The sequence below is a fragment of the Myotis yumanensis genome, unplaced genomic scaffold (assembly GCF_028538775.1).
Source record: "Myotis yumanensis isolate MYYU_CA2020_CCGP unplaced genomic scaffold, mMyoYum1.0.hap1 SCAF_18, whole genome shotgun sequence".
Classification (NCBI taxonomy): domain Eukaryota; kingdom Metazoa; phylum Chordata; class Mammalia; order Chiroptera; family Vespertilionidae; genus Myotis; species Myotis yumanensis.
The window spans coordinates 20,321,747-20,343,838 of NW_027223769.1; the positions used below are offsets into that span (position 1 = coordinate 20,321,747).

At 42.1% G+C, this 22,092-nt stretch overlaps 1 protein-coding gene across 1 annotated transcript in view; it reads right to left on the minus strand.

Moving 5' to 3' along the window:
• Positions 1 to 22,092, minus strand: part of WWOX (WW domain containing oxidoreductase) — a 924,942-nt gene that overhangs the window by 828,564 nt on the left and 74,286 nt on the right. The window lies entirely within an intron of this gene.

The following is a 22,092-nucleotide window of genomic DNA, read 5'->3' on the forward strand; positions in this document are numbered from 1 at the left end:
TTCTCTTAAAACAGTGGTTCTCAACCTTGGCTGCACATTAGAATCACCTCATCTTTTAAAATCCTGATTTCTGGGCCTCATCCTCTGGAAATTCTGTTTCTTTGTTACTAATGTTGTGGCCTCACCCCATAACAAAGAAACAGAATTTCCGGAGGATGAGGCCCAGAAATCAGGATTTTAAAAAGATTCCCAGGTGATTCTAATGTGCAGCCAAGGTGGAGAACCACTGTCTTAAAAGGAAAACATGCAAATCTTTGCTCAGAGTTCACCAAAGAGGAGATCGCTTTCCTCAAAGTACACTTACTTAAAGTCACTTGCTAACTTCTTTGCATCTAATACCAAAACAAAAAAAGCTATAAGAAGTGGTATATATTTATATTAGATTTTTCCCCTTATTCTGTCAGTAATGGAATCTTCCTGTTTTATGGAAACTGAACCACTCCATACAAAGCACAGTTTACTCCAAGACAAACAGAAATTATAGAAAATATAAAAATCCGATTAAACCCTTTAATCTCTAACTTTCCAAGCAGGTGAATTAATATAGAGGACATTCAAGATTTACTTTCTTTAAGCTCCAACAGTAAAGAGAGTTTCAAAGTCATTCTCAAAGCTCCGGAGGTTTTTTTAAATCCAAATCAACCAAGCTTAACTCTGCAGTGTGATATCTAATAAAACCTACTGTAGATTTACCTGCTTAAAGATACATGGTACATTTGGATAAGAGAAAAAGAAATTCGAGAATCTAAAGCTATAGTGATCCAATGGTTAAAATTTTTGAATAAAGGTTTCTTGTTTCAAGTAATAAACCCAAGCTTCTCAGAGGATATTCTGAACCTTGATTTTAGAATAAGCCCAAAAAGAAATTACTGGAGCAAACACAAGGTGAAGAGAAAAATTATAAGCATGTTTTCCTATAAGGTCCCCACTCTGTAACTGTGAGAACTGCATTAACACATTCGAGCTCAGAATAGCCGTTAGGGCAGCGATTCTCAACCTGTGGGTCGCAACCCCTTTAGGGGTCAAATGATCCTTTCACAGGAGTCACCTAAGACAATCAGAAAACACATATATAATTACATATTGTATTTGTGATTAATCACTATGCTTTAATTATGTTCAATTTGTAACAATGAAAATACATCCTGCATATCAGATATTTACATTACGATTCATAACAGTAGCAAAATTACAGTTATGAAGTAGCAACGAAAATAATTTTATGGTTGGGGGTCACCACAACATGAGGAACTGTATTAAAGGGTCACAGCATTAGGAAGGTTGAGAACCACTGCATTAGGGTCTTTTAATTCTTCTTGGTCCTTGTCAGATCATCACCCATAAATTGCTTTTCTTGGGGGGAAGTGTACATGGTTTTCTTCTCCCTAAGTTTCTTATATAAGAAAAGATTAAGCATATTTCAAGTAAAAAATTAGTCATCAATAGCCATGTCAAAGATTAAACACCCAAGCTAAGACAGCTGAGTTAAAAAAGGTTATAAAATGAAACAGAAAGCTTTGATTTTCTAGTTGTGATCTGAAGGTACTATTAGAGGCTGTTGGGAAAGAATAGTTAGAAGGCCTTTGGGGCATATTTCAGTAATGCAGTTATGACCAAAAGGAGTGTTTGTTACGCACTTGTCATTCACTTTAGTAATTATGCAAACGGTATAAACCAAGTCGGCTCTGAAACTAAGGCTCTGGAGTAAGGCAAGAATTGAATGACTGATGTTATGAAATCAGAAAGAAACAAGTTCATGTTGTCATTTTGCTTAGATAGAAGTATCCATGATGTAACTGGCCTTTGTAAAAGTCACTGATATCACTTATGAGACCCAAGATGCGCAACTTCCAACTGAAGAAAACAGCAAACTAAACCCCAACACGTCACAGACAGCAATGGATAAAGATTTTGAGTGAGTGTCCTGAATAAACAAACATTAGCAATCATTGGGCATTACCTTACTTAGATACCACAGATTAGAAGGATAAACCATTTTAAATTAAATTTGAATTCATCAAAATACACTTTAGAGAATAATCATACTGAGGATGATTCAAGAGACACTTTTAACAATAACATTACAGGTTTTTTAATACATAATTCACATACAGATCAATTCATCAATGTAAAGTGTACAATTCAATGGTTTTTAGCTTATCCCCAGATATGTACAACCATCACCACTGACACGGAGGTGGGGAGGGGTGGGGAGAAAAAAGAAGGGGAGAGAAGGGGAGTGAAGAAGGAAAGTTAGGAAAAGAGTAGAAAGAGACTTGGAGGCACACAGGCCATGGCCGCTCTCTAGGTATTTGCTGTTGCAGGATTTCTCACTATTTCCCACGGTAATAGAGCTCGATCTGCCTGGTTGCCAAATCAACTCCCTTCCCAAATAAAGTGAGAGAGAAAGCGAAAGAAAACTGTTCATTCGCAAAACTGAGACTCACCCAGTTAAAAAATTAAGTTGTACAGATCAGAAATGTAATCATAGGAGACAAGCTCTGAGAGCTTTTCAATCACTGTGGGGCTGCATCAATTTAAAGTCATGTTACATTAAAGAGGAAAACCTCTGGGAGAGCCTCCCCGTGTCACTTCAGATTAGATTTGTTGTTGTTATCAGGCTGTGCATTTTTGTCGGCTTCATTTTACATTTTAAAGACGTGGCTTAATGCCTATAAATAAGAAACATGTAACCTATGACTTGTTCTCCGTCGCCCAGAGATTAGGAGGCAGCACAAATGAACATGAAGAGGAAAACGCACAATGTTCCCCCGGATTCACATTAACATATTAACTAACTTCCTTGCAGTAATCTAACATAGGGCAACTTCAAATCCAGTGTTGCTGTGTTTCAACTCTGCTCCACTTCATTTAAGAGTTACACAAAAATCAATCTGTGGTCTCTCTCCCTTCACCTACTCTACCATGTAGGAGGGAATTGGAAAATTCCATCCAGTTTTGTCTCCGTGTCTCGTCAAGTGCGACTTCCCTCATCTCACCAAGATCTTGTTAAATTGCATATGAGTTTCGTCCTGGGCTCCGAGGACTTCCAAACATCAAGTTGCATAAAAGTGACACTTCACCAATTTAAGTGATAAGTTTTCAAATTGTGAAGCGTCTAATTGCAACGATAAATTCACCTTGTTTTCCTCCATGGCCAGACATCTGTATCTTTAACAAACAACAGTGGCAGTTTAAAAACAATTAGACTCAAAAACTCTAATGAATAAAAATCACTGTCTCCATAGATAGCACATGAGCGTGGCTGTACAAGGCGCGGCACTCACAGCTAAGGGCTCTCCCAGCCAGGAAGCAATGCCTTCTCTACGTTGATCTCTAAGGTGGAGACCACAGTGAACATCAAAATTCTAGAGAAAACAATTAAAACCTCATGCTCATCAATGCAGCAGTCTTATTATTACTTTTTTTTTCCTTACAGGAAGCAGAGTGGCCTTCATTTTGGTTGACAGTGGCATTCGATTAAAGATCAGTTGCTACCTCAGAGTCCAATCATGATGTCCACCAACAAACTGCCTCTTAATGACATGGACATGAAGAAGAGCAAAGGCAGGAAGGGCAAGGGGCAGTGAAAATCGAGGAGGGGTGGATGGGGTGGGTCTCTGCTTCCCAAGGAAGAGGCCGCTCCTCAAATTCAAGACACTGGATATGAGTTTCCAGACTGGCTGGCCAAGGGCATGAAGTCTGGAAGGATCCTTGAGGGTCATTTGATTGCACTCCATTTCCTGTGTAAATGCTGACTTCGGAACCCGGCTGCACAGAGGATGAGTCTCCGCGGCCTCCCCGCACACAGAGTTATTTATCCCTGAACCCCTATATATTAACCACCCTTGCCCGTTCGGTGAAACAACTTTGTTGAATGAACGTATGAATCTTAGCATTGACCTATGGACCAGGAGGTCACGGTTGATTCCCAGTCAGGGCACATGCCTGGGTTGTGGGCTTGATTCCCAGTGTGGGGTATGCAGGAGGTAGCCAATCAATTTTTCTCTCTCATCATTGATGTTTCTCTCTCTCTTTCCTTCTACCTTCCTCTCTAGAATCAATAAAAATATCTTTTTCAAAAAAAAATAGGTGACTCATTAACAAACAAAGACATAACATCAAATCCACTAAGGGCTGAATGGAGTGGAGCACAGCTAGGCATGAAGGTTAGAGAGAAATGAAGGCTGGCTGCGCTCTCACAAGCTTTGCCACCCACCGGGGACTTGGGGCATGAACATGAGAAAAGTGTGAGGCAGTGTGGTTAAAGGGCCTGGGTGGTGAGGACACCAGTTATTCAGAGGAAGGTGCAGTCCCCAGGGGCAGAGGTCTGGAAAGCAGCCTCAGGGGAGGTCAGACTTGAATGGAGGGGTGATGATGATGATGGGGCTCACCCCTGCAGACACTGATTGGGTGCTGAGTGCCAGCACCTGCTGGGTGAGTTACAGGGTCTTCAGCTAACCCTCACAAAACCCCTCAGAGGTAGCAACAATTACCAACCACATGTTACAGATAAAGAAGCTCAGAGAGGTTTATTGCTTGACCAAAGCTCACATGGGTAGGAACGGGTGGGGTTGGACTTGGATTCTCAGTCTGACCCTGAAAGCCCTGATACTCCTGGCCCCAGGAAGAGCAGTGACTTTAGGGGCAAGCCTGTGGCATAGACAGGGATCCTGAGACCCTACAGTCTGCAATGTGGGAGCTGATGTGGCACCGCGATGAGCCCAGCTGCGCAGTCAGGGCCACAGGCGGCAGGGGTGGGAGGTGAATCTGCCTGGCAAGGGACCCCTGCCCCGGTGGCTGAGGGGGCACACGCCACAACACAGGCGGCACCTCCTTTCGGAGCTCAGAAGAGCCGAGGCAGCCGCACCGAGGCTTACAGCGAGTGACATGTTGATCAGCGCCTGCTCTGCAGCAGGGCCCGTCCCCTCACACCCGGACAGGTCTCAGACAGCCTCCTGAAACCGCCCTGGGGGCCCCAGAGGCCCTGAGGTCTCCACAGCTTGTCACTCAGGCACCGAATACACTTAGTCTAATTGGATATTATTCCTCCTTTATAGAGCCAAGCAGGTTGTTACCTAGTTCCCTGGGTAAGACATTTGCAGCTTCATTTTGCAATTACATCTCCCTGGTATTTGTCATGGCACAGAAGTGAAATCCCTGTGTCGCTGGTCCCCAATGTCATCTTTTCCTTCTGTTTAAAACATAGGTGCCATACCAGGTCTTTTTTAATCTGTAAGTGCTTTTCCGACCTCTAGAAAAAAAAAAAAGAATAAGAAAAAAACCCTGCGATATCTGACCAATTATTTTCGAACCCACATTAAAAATAAATGCCACTTCCATTGCCACTATGGCAGTCGCTAGAACTGCTCACAATTGTCCTGGCTCTTCGATTCTTGGGGGCACAGACTAGAATCGCATGCACTTTCCTGTCCTTTCACAGTCAGGCGTGGCTGTGGACTTGTTTTGGCCAATGAATTGTAAGCAGAGGTAATAGTTCTAGGTGGGAGCTTAGAAGCCAGGCACTGATTTGCCATGTACCCTTCCCTGTACTGCAAAAATAACAGAGGTGTGTGTGAGCGATGGTAGTGAGGTCATCCTGGATCCCTGAGTGACTTTAATGAGCAGACCCTGCCCCTTTCCCATCCTTTTTGGTCAGATATCATGACTAAAAAATCACTGAGATCTGGGGATGTTTGTTACTACAGCACATCCAATTACATCCTGACCGGTAGAAGCCAGTTCCAGTTCCATCTTTGTGTCCCACCTCCTTGTCACAAAGTCAGCTTTCTTTCTGGCTCCCAACATTATGGGACTGCTCGTGAGTTATCAAGGGTCACTCCTTTGCTTCCCCAGGCACATCACTGCGATACCTAGGTCCCCAGGCCCTTTGGAAAGCCTTGGTGAGGTCTCTTCTGAGGTTACATCTCTTCATACCAGCCTAGACTAATCAACCTCTGCCCTTAGAGAAGAAATCAACCCACTCCTTCTCCCGCTAGTGGGCCTTCCTTCTGTAACAGCATCTGATGCCTGAAGAAGCAGAAAGTGCAATGTTCGCAGCTGCACTGCTGCTGAGGCCGGATGCTGCTCTCTGGAGTAAAGCTGATACCTCAGCTGAGCACCTGTTGGGAATGGGCAGTTCATAGCCTTATATTCCAAGGAGGACATCTGTTATTTTGCAGATATATTAGTATTTCTTTAGCATAAATTCCTAGAAGTAGAATTGGGGTATATTTATTACACATACACTAAACAGATAATGTCAACTGGGGCAAGTCAGTAGTTTGCTGAATTCTTTCATGCCTCTTAAAGGAAAAATCAAAAACCCCTGACCTTTTATTTACAAATGAAAGATGGCTTTTGTACCTGTGATTTTTGAGCAGGATAAATATACCCCAAGATATATTATTAAAACCGAAGATGGATGCTTGTTGCCTATGTGCCATTATATTTCCAAATAAATAATACTTTGTTTTCTTATAATCCCATTTTTAAAACTAGGGCTGTTTTGTTAATTTTGGCGTTTGGAAACAGTTTTCAAGAACCCTGTCTTTGTAAGGAACCGTTTGACAGAGCAAGGAGCCTTTTGACAGAGCAATTCTACTCCTAGGAATTTACGCTAAAGAAATACTAGTATATCTGCAAAATAACAGATGTCCAAGACAATTCATTTCAGCATTGTTTACAATACACTTAGAAGATCAGGAACTTCCCAAATGGCATGTCAATGGACAGAGAACCAATTCCATTAAGAAACATCCATATCATGAAACACTATACAGCTATAGAAAGGAAGTACAGAGGTTGAAAGGGCTGCTGACTCTCAAGGGAGCTGTGCCTGTGGAAATCACACTGACACACTGAGGCTGGCTTCCCTGGGCCTCTGCAGGTGCTATCTGATGCCAGGTGTGATCTCCTATCTGTGTGGCTCTCTCCGGCTCTCTAAACATGGTTCTCTCTGCTCGAATATCACTTCACCAACAAAGCCTTCTCCAGGAACCCTGACAAAAGCGCACAGTAGGCTCACTATACATATCTAATGAATGAGTGAATGAATGAGTGAATGAGTTTATAAAGCCCTTCAAAACCATGTCTGTGGACTCCTTATGGTATATCAGTCCCATGCAACAGCCATGAGGAGGCTCAACTGGTCCCACCACCACCTTTCTGAGAAGCAACGTGCCCCCAGGCCCACAGGGAACGGCAGCACTGGGACTGAGCCCATGGTCACTCTTCCTCTCCCACGGAGCCAGGCCAGGGCCAGAATCAGAACCAAAATGAACTCCTCTCAGCCGTCTAGCCTCTCAGCAGGAATATCCGAAGTATCTTTAATCAAACTTGAGAGGCTCAAATTGCCCACAATTCTAGAAATGCCTCCAGTTACTATGGATTTATCAGTGAAGAGAATGAAATAAAGAAAATTTGTTTCATAGTTAAAGCCAAGGCCACTTTATCCCAGATGTGCTTAAATCACTTAGCTCTTAACAGAATCTTTAACTATAAATATACTAAATTTGGTAGTAGGATAGATTAACTACAAAAGGAAATTAACACTGCCTTAGAGAATGGAGATAACATATTAAACCACTGATAGGCTACTTCTGAGAATTATAACTGGGAAGACCTAACATTTTTAAATGGATATTAGAGATGATGAAATACTGCTTGGCCACCCTCTGAAATACAATTGAATTTACATTGATTAAGGAAGAGGGAGGAAAGCTAGCATTATATGAGGCCTTCCATTAAAAACTTTAAACAAGCCCGAAAATGGTGCCTTAGGAAATAGGTTCGGGTGACTAAACGGTGTGTCATTAGTCCCCCGGCAAGAAACTGCAGTACTTAGTTCCCTTATGCATGGGTGTGCGCGGGATTTCATCAGTGAGTAAATTAACACTTGCCTTCCAAAGAGACCGGCAGGAACACCCCAAGTTTTCGAGCCTTTGTCGTTAGCCCTGTTTGCATTCTCCACGGCAAACCGACAGTCTAGTGATGCAGTGCGTTTGAAACCCTCAGCGGTATCGGCTGCCTGAAGCTGACGCTTCCCCGTTAAATACAGCACCGCTCAATTAACAGCTCTTCAATATACAATTTAATTTTCCTTTCATCTTGATCCACAGCCTGGCTCGGCACGGGGCGTGCTGGAATAGATGCGCGCTGAATGTTGAAGCACGTCTTTAGAAATAAACCTATCACACTCGTAATGATTTCTGTCATAACACGACAAAACAGATGAAGCTCCGCGTCTGCCACTTCTGCCCACACGTCATTTTTCCAACATCACCAGAACCTATGATTTTTTTTTTTTCTTTTTTGGCTCTTCTCTAATACTTTTTTCCCCACTTATCGCTGAATGGCATTCTGCTGTTTGAGAAAAGTTTATCCTTTTTTTTTTCTTCTTCTTCTTCTTCTTCTTCCCTGTGTGACAATTATTCAGAAAGAATGAAGAAAATTGCTATTCCACTACTTACATGTAAGTAAGGAATGTAACTTATAAATGAATTATGAAGGTCTTGTCCTTGGAAAGACATGCATATTTCATCATAAGAGTGATGCCTAACACTTACTCCACATCCAGTATTTATATTTATACATGATTATTCTAGGTTTTTTTGAATCGCAGCAACCCCACACTTTCTCACAAGCAAACCCAACAGTCTCCTGGAACCTGTAAGGCACAAAATAGAACGCAGGGACGGTCGTCCCAGTTGACCCTGCACGCGTACTCTCCCCCTGGGTGGAAGGCATCATGTTTACGGAGAATGCTGTGCACCGAGTCATTTCTCTAAGGCATACAATGCCCTGTTCAAACAGCTCCCGTGCTCACTGTTGGTCAAAGAGGCAGGTGTTTCGCTTTGAACCAAAGGCAGTTTCTTCTGTTTAAACATATTCATGAAAACAAACTTGACAACGCCTAATGCCTTGGATAGGAGCAGGAGAGCACTGACGTGGGTTTCTCACAGTTTTTTTGCGCTGTGTGAGGAAACAACAGGGCCCTCCCACTGTAAGTGAATAAAGTGTCAGGGAAACCTGACTAAAACCCAGTCCCTTTCTGATGAAATCATTCCCGTTAGTCTTTCTTAGGCTGCAGAGTTAGGTTCATTGCAGAACGGAGATCCTGGGTAACTTCACAGCCACAGCACGATGCCAGATGGACTTATTTTAAATTTACTGGTTTTATCCCATTGTATTTGATCACAGGAAAATTTGTAACCTACTTTCAAAAAATCACAATACATTTCAGATTTTTCAACTTTTTTACTGCCTTTTTAGCAAGAATAGAAATTACACATAAATGTGCCTAGACATATATGTATTTGTAAACACACATACAGCCATTTAAAATAGGAACTGACACAGCGACCATGTTTTAAGCATGTTCCTTCCCTTCTTATTCTCCTTTCCTCAATGGTGTACTGGCTCCTTATATAATCCCAAGGGAACTAAACAAAAGCTGTAAGAGACTTTTTAATTGTCAGAGATAGAGCACTTAGAATTTATAGTAATTAACTAGTCATTATTTCAAATAAGAACATTAATTGGTATGTTTGGGAAATCTGCAGCATTGCAAAATTTAAAATAAACATTACAAAGATATCATTTACAACTAATCTATATTTACCACTGAAGTGAGCTTCAAACTATATTTCTTTCTATTATGCATTTACTGGCTACAGCACACAGCAAATGGGGTGTGTTATGCACAGCTTCCTAAACACCTAAATTTATAAAACCCAATTACATAAATTAATTAGGAATGAACGCATACATTTATGCCTTTGTTTGCAACTGGAACATATTAAACATGACAAAATTAATAAGTAGACTCTAAAAGAAAAAATAGCGCCATGTATTTATTTTCCATAACCAATTTTTTATGAGATTTAATTTGACTTATCTAGTCCTAAGGGTCATGATTCTTAATAAATATGCAGTTTCTTGCCATTTCATATATATGTAAGGGTATGCTTTTATGGTTCCTAAAGGACCAAGAACGTATAAATTCAAGAGCATTTATTTCCACATCCAGAGACTGAAGGGCAAAGAATTACTCAAATGTTTTCTATCTTGCTTCTCTCCACACTATTATCAAAGGCCACATTTTGGAAATTAGAGCAGTACACACACAAAATTAAGTGATTCACCCATATATCGCTTATCATGGAAACATCCATTAAAACAAACTGTCTTGGCTCCAAAGAGGAAGAAAATATGGATATAGGATGGAGCCAGTCAGAGAACATGGCAGGAAACAGACACAATATAACTTTTTAAATGCAAAAATCAGGACCCGAAAATGCCTTCCTCTTATATTTAAAATAAATCAAATAATTTTTACAGCATTGTTGCTCAAAATACTTTCTTGCATGGGAAATACTGAAAGAAAATAATATGATTTTTAAAAAAAAGGTAAAAGGAAAGAGATAAAGAGATGCGGCAAGAAGGTAACTCTCCCCCTGCCCCCCATCCATGCATATTCCCACGGTCTCACTAACATGTGCCTGCAAGGTGTCCAGGTAGAGACTCGCTGCTGGCAGCGGTGTGTGTCTGAGCACATGTTGTGTGACCTGGTCTGGACTCTTGGTTGTCTTGGTTAGAGGAAAAGCAGGGATGTGAAAGCAAGGCCTGTGTCAGGCCTCTGTTCCATTAGAGCTCCTGGGAAACAAGGGAGATTCTTCAGGTCACAGATCACTTCCGTGGGCCAAACCATGCCCTGCTTGCTGGAGTAAAAGTAAGTAAGGATGAGTAAGAATGCAGAGTTCCTGGAATCAATCCATGAGATTGTACACAGTCCGTCTTACACAAAAGGGACAGACTTCATCTTTAGGATGCAAGGCCCTCTGGGAGTTGAGGCAGTAGAAGGTGGAAGCAGCTTGCAGCCTTGTTCACACCCTTTGTGCCAAGCTACAGACCTCACGGCTTCTCCACAGGTGCCTCCAGCTCCACAGGACCCAAACTGAAGCATTCCTCTCCTTCCCCTTCCTCCCCTTCCTGTGCTCCCTATTCACCGCTCACCACCCCTCCATTACTCCCCCCACTCCACCTGAACAGAAGATCTACAGACTTCCCAGGTGGGCCTTTGCTCCCTTGGGTCTCCAGACCTTTGCCCAGGGGATACTCTGGTGGCAATGTCCTTTGCTTTGTTTTTCTTTGCTAACTCCTAGTAATTCTTTAAAATTCAGCCAAAACTCACCTCTTCCACCAGTTTTTTCTGACTCCCTCTCCCAATGACCAGCTGACACTGCGGTGGTTTTCAAACAGGCATACAAATTATTTGACATCCTCCCTTCCCGAGGGGGAGCCAAGTTCCCATTCCCTCCCATGTGGAGCGAAGAAGGTGATTCACTCCTAATGATCTCATGTGGCAGAGTGAAAGTGGGTGACTTCTGAGACTGGGACATAAACAGTAGGTTTCTCCTCTTGGATCACTTCCTCCGGAAGCTGGTGGACGTGTTGTGAGGAGTCTCTAGCAGCCCTATGTAGAGGTCCACGCGGTGAGGAACGAGGCCTCCAGCCAACAGTCATGTAGGTGAACCTTCCTGGAGGCGGCTGCTCCAGTCCGTCAAGCCTTCAGAAACCATCTCAACAGCCCCTCATGACACATCTGTGCCAGAACCACCTAAAAAGAGCCACCCCCCCCAATACCTGTGAGTTCTCTGCGAGTTTTCTCACAAAAACTCTGAGATAATAAATGCTTACTTTGAGGGTACTATTTGGGATAGTTGTTTATGCAGCAGGAGGTAACCAACACCAATACCCTTCCTGTATGCTTCCACAACACCCTGCATTACCCTCTGTATCTCTAGAACCCAACACAGTCCCTGCACACTGTTGGCACTGAATACATTTGAGGGATACATAGTCCGTGGCTGAATAAATGGATTTATGAACAAATGAATCAGCTCTGTGAGAACTATAAACAATATGTGTATAAAATATCCTAGCATCAATTATATAAACTATAATATGATGTTATGATAATTATTTATAACCAATATGTATTCAGATTAGAAAGAACCATGTCATAATGTTTCAAGAGGCCAGAACACACCTCATTCTGGAAATCATTGCTCTAGGGGTCTAGAAATCACATGTATATTCTTGTTTGTTTTTAACAACATTACCCCTTTGTTGTGACATTTAAGAAATACGGAAGTTCAAAATAGAGAGGGGTGTTTTCCAGTGATGAGGATGGAAGATGAGGTGAAAACTCTGTGGAAAAGCTGGGCCTAGAAGAATACCATTCAGGAGAGATGGGAAAGTGGGCAGACAAAGAAAAAAACAGAAGGAACAACAGGCTAGGATGAGAAAGCTCCATCTCTGTGTCTATCCATCCATCCATCCATCCATCCATCCACCCACTGAAGTGCCGGTATTTTAAACATCACCTCTGAATGTGTATGTCCATACATGATTAGGTGAAACCTCTGTAGGGTCTAAAACATCAGCTTAAGGAGTTTAGAATTTTTATACTTGGAAATGGGGACCCATCACAGAGTTTTAAAGAGCTATGCCTGAGGAAGACGCATCCAACACCTTCGGTGGATGTGCGTGCTACAAGCACAGGCCCAGTGAGGAAGCTGCAGCAAGATGTGGAAGAAGATTAGAGGAGATGGGGTTATGGAACTGGACGACAGATTGGATGCTGAAGTCAGAGAGAGAGGGCTGGAGAAGAAGACTCTGACATTTTGAGTCTGTGTGACTGATCTATGTGAGTTCACATTAAGAAAATGATGTATGAAATTCTGAATTTAAAAACAGATGGAGTCTCATACAAATAGTGAATCATTATGTTGTACACCTGAAACTAATATAATATGTCAATTATACAACAATAAAAAAAGAAGAAGGAAGATGGATTCTTAGTGATGTGAACGATAATTTTTCTTTGTAATTTGTGTGAGTTATCTGCATAGATTTCATTAAGCAGCAGCTCTTCTAATCATTGTCAGGCATGACAACACCATAATTCACCTCTCCTATGTGGGTAGCAGATGTCACTGATCACAGTACTCTCTTCCGCTGAGCGTGGGGACAGCTTCTGCATCCTTCTCAATGGGATGCTGCAGGCAAGAAAGTCCAATAGTTTGAAATGCACTTGCCATCCCGCGTGAAATAAGGTGTTTGGTTATTGACTGAGACACTGGGACTACAAACCTTCTCATCCTTGAAGTGACTAGAAGTGGAATGTCAATCCAAAATGAAGACAAATCATTTGGGAAAGAAGCCTGTCATTGAAAAATAGACTTTATTTTCTCTTTGCCATCACCAGCACAAAGTATTTTAGTTGTTGAAATAATAAAATAAATCAACAACAACCAGAAAGAAAGAAGAGAAGAGTAAGAAAGAAAAGATAAAACATGTTAGGACTTCTAAGATTAGGAACTCAAAGTGTTGATGTTGTTCTGTAACTCCTTTAAACTTGACCAGTTAAGTCCCTGGGAAGGGGAGGAAACAGAAGGATGAGGCATAACCTGGGGAACAACCAGAGGCACATGGTCAAGGGGGAAGGCACCAGGACCAACTACCCTCTGAGCCAGCTCTCTGAGCCCAGGTTGGGAAGGAACATGGGACACCAGAGTGCCCAAAACGTGCTCGATCTGAACTGGCAACCAGAAGTTAGCCAGGTTTGGGGGAGTCCAGAAGCCATGTAAGCGTGGTCCTGTACCAGGTTTTCAGCCAGATTGCTAGCAAAAGTTTAGGATATGGAAGAGAAGGTCAAGAATGAAGAACTGAGAGAGGAAAAGTTGAAAGAATAAATTGAAAAACATTGAAGAATAAATGGAAAGGAATGCCCAGTGAATGGGTGGAGAGAATGTACAGATGAGTAGATCATTCCACGTGGGTGGCCTGATGCACGTGGCTAGACCAGGATCCTGTTCCAAAAAGAACCAGACTGTGTTAGAAAATTACAAATGCCTACTTCACTTTTGTATTTTTTTTCAACCTGCTATTAACATAAAAGACTGTTGTGGCCTTGCCAAACATTTGTCATTTCATTCCTTAGCTACCAACACTTTGGACTTCAACTACAGTCATAGAATAACCCAGCTCAGATCACTGGTATTTTTGCATCATGCCTTCTCCTGCTTTGGATATTGTGTAAGTTTAATAAGGTTTCCTTGCCCCCTCAGCCTTTTCCATGTTCCCCATATAATGCTGCTATACTAATTTTCCTTCTCAAAAAATCACCGTCTTAACAGACAAACATTTTGGTTCTTAGTTGAAATTCCTTCCCTACTTCAGTGGTTGCAGAACAAAGCAAACATACTGTCAGATTAGTGCGTACATTTTCATACCTTAGGATAAAGGCATGTTATTTGGGTGTTTTCCCTCCTTATTTGGGTACATCCCCCTCTGTGCAGGGGGGTTCATAGGCGCAAAATTAAAAACCAGAAACAATCATCCTGTTTTCAGCCCAATTTTCCTTCTAACTGCTTCAGGGAGAAGGAAGAATTGCTGTCTATTTGGAAGCCAGAAGCAAATGTTTGCCTTTTCATCATAAGCTTTTCTACTGTTTGCAGTCAGCTCTGCGCTCAGACCTGCTCACAAATAAAACTGGAATGAATTTTTAATAACCTGAAATGAATGTGGGAGTGATGACTGCCTTGCCCTCCGGCACAACAGATCATGAACGTGCACATGTGAAACCCTCCATCCAGAGAAGGGAGGCCCGACGAGAAAGAGCAGGCCCAAGACGGAGCATGGTGACGCCTTATGCTTACCTTGGGCAAAGGACACCACACTGTAAAATTAATCCAGCCCTTACAGATAACAAAGCTCCCCTCTGGCTTTGAACACTCCAGTCCGCTCTCCCAGGACATGGATTAACTGAAAAACCATCAAGTGAGGGCCAACCTCCCGTGGCCACCTGAGAAGCCAAGCGCCCCCGGACTGGGAACACCGTATTAAGAATGACAATAATAAAAATTGTGTGATGATCTATGATCTAATTGGCACTCTGTTAAGCACTGGAGCAATATCACCTTGAGTCCTCTCAACAGTCCTGCAAAGCAGCCGTTAATAACCTGTCTTTACCCAGGGGGAACCGAGGCTCAGAGAGTTCAGGTGCTCTGACCTAACCTTTGTTTTTATTCCTTTGCTTTCTCTCTCTCTTTCTTACTCATTATTATTGCGAGCATATATGCTGCAACCTCTAAAGAAATTCACTTTAAAGGTGTGTCGGACAGGTGAAAGGAATGACATCAAACCCAGCTAATTTAGCGGTGAGTCGCATGAAACAAAAAAGGAGAAAATTAGAAGGCTGGAGAGGAATTCTTAAAATGCCTACTATGTGCAGAGGAAGCACAGTCAGAGCCGAGGCAACGATCACAAATACTGCTATCCATCTTTCTAGTTCTACCACTGACGCCTTAGAAGTCTCATGGCGACACTCAATAACTTAAAAGAGGACATACTAAGAAATGCATTATTTATTTCCTCTCTTGCCATCCCAACATGCTTACAAAGAAAAATAGGTTGCACATTGGCTACCGTGTCACTGGTGACTTTTGAAGCCAGTACCTTTGTAGATCCATAAATAATACTTTTTCCTGCTAGGAAATGGCTCTTCTTGCATCTATTTGTGTTTTCCCTCATGCCATTGATGATTCCATCCAACAGGCTGCTTAGTCTATCAATGAATCATTTACACTGAAACCTACATACATATGCCTCCAGCTGCTTGCTTGGAACAAGAGAGAGGAAAGGTCTTTGGGTCTGGAAATTAGCCTAAGCAAGATACTCCCAGGTAACTTGGTGAGGAAGAGGGAATGGAAGGGGTGGATAGCATACATCTGAATAAAAGATCACCTCACCTTGCCCAGCCAGCATGGCTCAGTGGTTGAACATCCACCTATGAACCAGAAGGTCATAGTTTGATTCCTGGTCAGGGCACATATCTGGGTTGCTGGCTCGATCCCCAGTAGGGATGTGCAGGAGGCAGCCGATCAATGATTCTCTCTCATCATTTATGTTTCTATCTCTCTCTCCCTCTTCCTTCCTAAAATCAATAAAAATATTTCTTTTTTAAATAGATCACCTCATGGGGCTCAAAATATCAGGTGAGTAGCATTAAGGAGATTTGGAACTTGCATCCTGTCTGCATCTAATGAACTAAGGTCATGCCCTAGATAGCAAGTAGTAGAGCAGAGGAAAGGAGAACCCACTTGAGTGTTGGGTTCCTTGTCTAAGAGCCTTGGCAAAGAACCCCTAGAGGTGGAAATATAATGGAGGCACAATAACTGCTCTTGAGTAGGAAATATTTATATGGCCATAATGATGTAAATACTTATTGTTTCTCATCTTATAGAATCAATCCATAGAAAATGCACAAGAGGTTTAATTATGGTTATAGAATGGAATGTAAATGTTACTATGACAAAGCAGAAGTTAAGGGTGAAGGGGAAAGAAAGAGGTGAAAGACTTGGAAAGGATGCCAAGAGTTCATCTAACAAGGTACAGAGGCGAGGACACTGTCCAGAATCAAAAACAAATACACACACACACACAGATATATAGACCTATAGATACATATAAAATATTTAAAATTCATAAAATCCTATCTAATAAAGAGGGAATATGCTAATTGACCCTCATGCCATGGCAAAGATGGCAGTGCCCACAGCCAATAAGGAGGGAATATGCTAATTTACTGCCCCACCCTAAAATATGGTGGCACCCACAGCCAATAAGGTAGGAATATGCTAATTGACTGCCATGCCCTCAAAGATGGCAATGCCCACAGCCACAAGATGGTGGCACCCAGTGCCCTCAGGCCCACCGGGGCAGCAGGCACATAGCAAGGCTGGACCCGCCCCCAGGCAGGCCTGGCTGCTCCCTGCGCCTGCCTCCGGAGTCCCCCAGTCCTCTCAGCCCCCCAGCCGCCCAAGGCCACCTGAGGCTCAGGTAACCAGGGTCGGCCGAGGCTTGCGCTGCCAGCAGTGGCAGCAGCAGAGGTGTGATGGGGACGTTGCCTTCCCCTGATCGCCGGGTCGCCTCCCGACCCTGAGAGCTCCCAGACTGTGAGAGGGGGCAGGCAGGGCTGAGGGACCCCCCCCCCCACTCCAGTGCATGAATTTTCATGCACCGGGCCTCTACTACACAATATAAATATACAAAATCTGAAGTTACATAGTGAGAGGAAGGAGACGTAAGTATTGAAGTTAGTATAAATGAGTCAAATCCATACCCATAACAGCAAAAGTTATTTGCAAGTCCCTGAAATTGATAGATCAAAAAATGGCAGTTTACACATTCTATTAAGACATAGGAGGCAGCCACCAGAAGCATCAGAACAGCAATTGTTCAAAGTGGTTGTCGTTATCCACTCTTGCAGGCCAGCATCCAAAAGAGCACCAGACACAGAATCCATACTCAGTCAATATTTGTCTGATGAATGAATGAATGAATGAATGAACAAAAGTGGAGGGTGAAAAAGTAGAGTAAGAGGCCACTGCTTGCTGTCATTAGTCTTTCACAACGATTTGATTCTTTTTCCTAATTGTTGCAAATATTACCTTTACCTTGTTGTGTGTGGAGGGGTGGGAGTGTGTTTTATTTTGGCTTGTTGTTTTGTTTTGTTTTTTGAGGGAGGCATGGTCATTTTCATTCCTCTGGTAAGAATCTGGTACCCAGGTTCAGCAAGGATAGCCTTCCTTGAATGGTAAGAATTCCCTACACGAAAATGCCAGTGGCAGCTTCCATTGGAAGTGGCTGTACTGAGGGGTTGGCCTGGACTGAGGCCCCCACAGCCCCCTGGAAAGAGAGGCAGCCTGAGAATGGAGGCCTGGAGTCTAAGCTCCAGCAGCGATCGGAATGGCTTACAAACATCGCATGGGGACTGTGGCACTCTTTCAGTTGATGAAATACAGTTTTAGGCAAAGGAGTGAAAATTTCCTCAATTAGTACATATATGCTGTAAAAAGAGACTAGAAGACAGCAAAGAAATCACTGGTATGGGAAAGAAGGAGGGGTCTATGTCCTTGCCCGTTTACTGTCTAGTTAAAATGTATGGGTTCTGTTTTCAAATTCTGCTTCTGCCAGGGACTCAGCAGTAGAGCCGGGGGCAAGTGGCTTACCTCCTCTCACTGACTTTTCCCTCTTTTGTAAAATGAGGGCACTTCCTAGTTTTCCTAGAGATTAAATTAGATAAAGCCTGCAAACATTTGGCATGTGCTAGTATTAAAATGTCCCTTAGAGTTTCCCCTTTCCTTGGATGAACGCTAAGAATACATAGCTTTCCACCACAGAATGAGTTTCCTACAAGGATGGAATAAATGTTTCATGCTAAACATTTATTAAGCTCAGATTCAAACTAACTTCAAAACACATGAAAAGCATTTGTTAAAACCAAAAGATATTTTGATGTAAAATCCAAAACAAAAACAAAAAATCACAAAATGTAAAGCTCAGTCAGTAATTAGCTGGATTAAGAAAGAAAAAAATAACTGTATTGCATATATTGTACCTAACGTGGGAGGACTAATTTAATCACCATTGTGGTACCTGCCACGCGGAGAGTTCATATTGTAGCTGGTACCTCGGTCTCCTTTCTGCAAAAAGGCACTAAGGAATGGGGAACAATAGAGATCAAGTGCTCGTACGAGGCCTGGCACAGGGCTGGCCCTTCAAGTCACACGCACTGTTATCGTAGGCTATGCGATATCACCTTTTCCTTGAGCTCATATTACATATTAGGCAAGTAATTTTCTCTCCCGTACAGGAAGGATTTCACTAGGATAACAAGGAGATCACAATCACGTTGTGCCCTCGCTTAGCATGCTCAACCCCAGGCAGCAGTCGGTGGGGGTGACAAAATTGCCTCCTGGATCTTACCATGACTTTTGTCCAAAATGATCAGAGAGTACATTAAATCATTAGCAGAAACGTTGCTGCCTGCTGATTTTACAGCGCCGGCAATGAAATTCATTGCAGAAGCAAAATAGGGCCAATAATATAATTACAGCGCTCTGCCTATGCAGTCAGAGCTAATGCTATTATTTGACATCGCAAGGCTGTGTTTTTTCCCCAGAGTCTCTGTGGAGACAAGGTTCGCCCTAATTGGTTCCAAAGCACAACCTCCCCACCACAATCTTTCCTCAGGACCAGTAATGTTAATTTCCACACGACTGTAAATAGTATTTGCAAACAATACAAACATGGTAATAAGAGGCTAGGTGGGTAATTAATGTGGTTACAAAGTAGCTTATTTGCATTTTTATTTAAAAAACGGCCTTCTTTAAAAAGCAGCTTAGATTTTTTCCTTGCAAAAGGAGCCTTGGTTAAAGAGTACAGCAGTAATTACTCTCTTTAGGGGTTCTTTTATATGTCCTTCAGGGAATTAGAATGAAAAGATAAGCAGAATTATAAAGGAAATCATGTAAAATATGAAATGTACTATAAACACTTAGTAGTGTATTTACCATAAGCTAGGCCTACCTTTTCCATTAATAAAATATTTTAACCGGCATACAATACACTTAAATTAATCGTAGGTATGGCTAAAAGGTACAGTCATCTAGTTAGACTTTTTTAAGGTTTAGTATTATAAGATTTTCTATGCCCTCCACATGACAGCCTCCTGCCAAAAAGTGCCCTCTTAAGAAAAAGGGTTAAGTGTGGTGACCCTCTGAAATAAAGCACAGATCTGTGTTCCCTAACAAAAGGAAACCATCATGTTAGAGCAATAATTTCATCTTTTTCTTAGCTTATGTCTTGCATTCCTAGGCTCAAGAAATAGAAAGTGAGGAAACAAATTCAAAAGCTGATATGAAGTAGAATTCAGTCTTTTGCATTTCTTGCCCAACTGTTACATGTGGAAATTCACAGAAGGTGGTCAATGTTGGGGGACCTGAATTCATTTGGAGGCCATTTAATCATCACTTACCAGCCAGTGGGAGGTGAGCAGGAGTGGAGTCAGAGATGGCTCCATCCCCATCTCCATCCCCCAAGGAGTTCATGGTCTTGATGACTGTCTAGTTTAATAAAGGATCGGATTCCTGTCAGACTGTGGGTTCTGGAAGAAGTGCCACATGGGGCATAATGGTCAAGGAGAAGAGACTATGGATCTGAACAGTGGAAGGGGAGAGGCTCTGCAGCAGGAACTGCCAGCCTGAACCAAGGCTCTGGGGCATGGAATCGCTGCCTGGAGAACCATGTGGGAGATCTTAGTTAGCAGAAGGCAGAAAAGAAGTTTTAAGTGCAAATGTCAGCCAGGTAACAACTCCATGCAATTGTTCCTTCAATGACTCTTTCTGAAGGCCTTACTATGTGCAAAATTGTGTTCTACAGCCAAGCTCACGTCCTATTGGAGGTAGGCAGTCAAGAAGCAATAAATATGATCCTTGAGAAAACTCAATAAAATGTCAGCACATTATAAGTGCTAAGAATAGAAGAAAGAGGAGTTTAAAAGGATCCGGAGTAAGGGTTAAAGGAGGCGGGATAACACTCCAAGGAGTGGGCGATGTGTATGGTGTGAGCGCCTGGCCCGTCTGTGAAGATGCCGCTACTACTCAGTCCCAGCTAATTATTGCCATGTCTTCCAATGTTTTAAAAAGAAGCTAAAATTTGGATTTTTGAGTGAAATCTTACCTTTTTAACTAAGAAAGCAAACATACCACCCATTAAGCAGGTACAATAAACCTGTCTTGCAGAAGACCAATGTAACAAAGCCCCCTGACTTGAAAGGGGCATTGTATTGTTTTTAAAAAAATAAGTTAAGCCTTTAAACGGTATATCTTTATGCTCATTCACCCAGCCCTCCAAAAATTACAACAAAAACAAATTATATATATATATTTAACTAAGACTGCCTGTCTTCATTTAAGCATCAGTATTCATGCAAATTCCATACTGTTAATATTTGTCACCCCAGGCCTCTGCCGTCCCCTAAACATCCAAACATATTCTCGTAGGCTGTGTAATGGTACTGTAGCCCTATAAGACCTGACTGAAAGAAGACCAGCTCCACTTGGTATTGTCGTGAAAATCTTCCCCCGGCAATCGTTAGTTATACTGTAGATAGAATTCAGAGGCGGTAATGATGCTTTAAATATGATTTCAAAATACTTGAGAAAAGCAGAAAAGCAATGAAGTGGAAGAGAAAGATAATAAGTTTATGACATTCAAGTAAATATATCCAGAAAACTGGGTCATTTATACCAGAACTGTAATATTTACTGTTAAAATATGCAAATGACAGTATGAAAAATGGTTTGTGATTTTGAAGAAATATAGCACCACAAATGTCAGTGTGAGGGAACTCAATAACACTTAATGAAACTTTGGATTTCAAATTAATTACTGATTGACTAAGGCATCTAGAGGGAAAACAGCCTCGATTAGGGAAGCCTGGGATAGGCCATAAATCTGAGGCCTCTTTCGAGGACTCTGAGCTGCTATTTCCTACGCATGCCGTTCATGCCAGGCTAATGAGGTAACTGGCACTGAAAAGACCACTAGTTTGGTTCTCAGAAAAAGACTGGTCAATATTTTCCTGACCCTTTTAGATGGACTTTTCTTTCCTTTTTTTAAAAAAAAAAAACTTGTATATTTGTGGCTTTAACCGCTTATAAGAGCTTAAAAAAAATCAAAGGTTAAATAAACCTGCAAAGTGGTATATTATTGAAAGATAAATGGTACCTATATTTTAAAAATCATCTTTGGAGGACTGTATTATTTGTTCACAGTTATTGTGCCTTCCTTGCCTTTGCCATGTTTTCCTATAGGTGGAATATACTTTCCTGTCCCACTGATGTTGGTCTTGGCCATGAGACTTGATGCAGACATGAGGTACATTAATGTCTGAACAGAAGTCCCTGGAGCTTCTGCCCTTAGTCATGACAAAAACATGCCCCTAGTGACTGCTCCTCTTCAAGGGCCTGAGATGAGAAGCCCAGGAAGCCCAGCGAAGACAGAAGAACCATAGCCAACCTCCAGCCCTCATGTGCCAGGAGCAAAGAAATACACATATGTTTCGTAAGCCTTAGAGAGCTTGGGGTTGCTTGTTACTGCAGCAAAAACGAATACACTACGCTTGCCAGTTAACTAGGAAGATTTCTATTCTACCACGAAAGGCAAGTCATAGCTGTG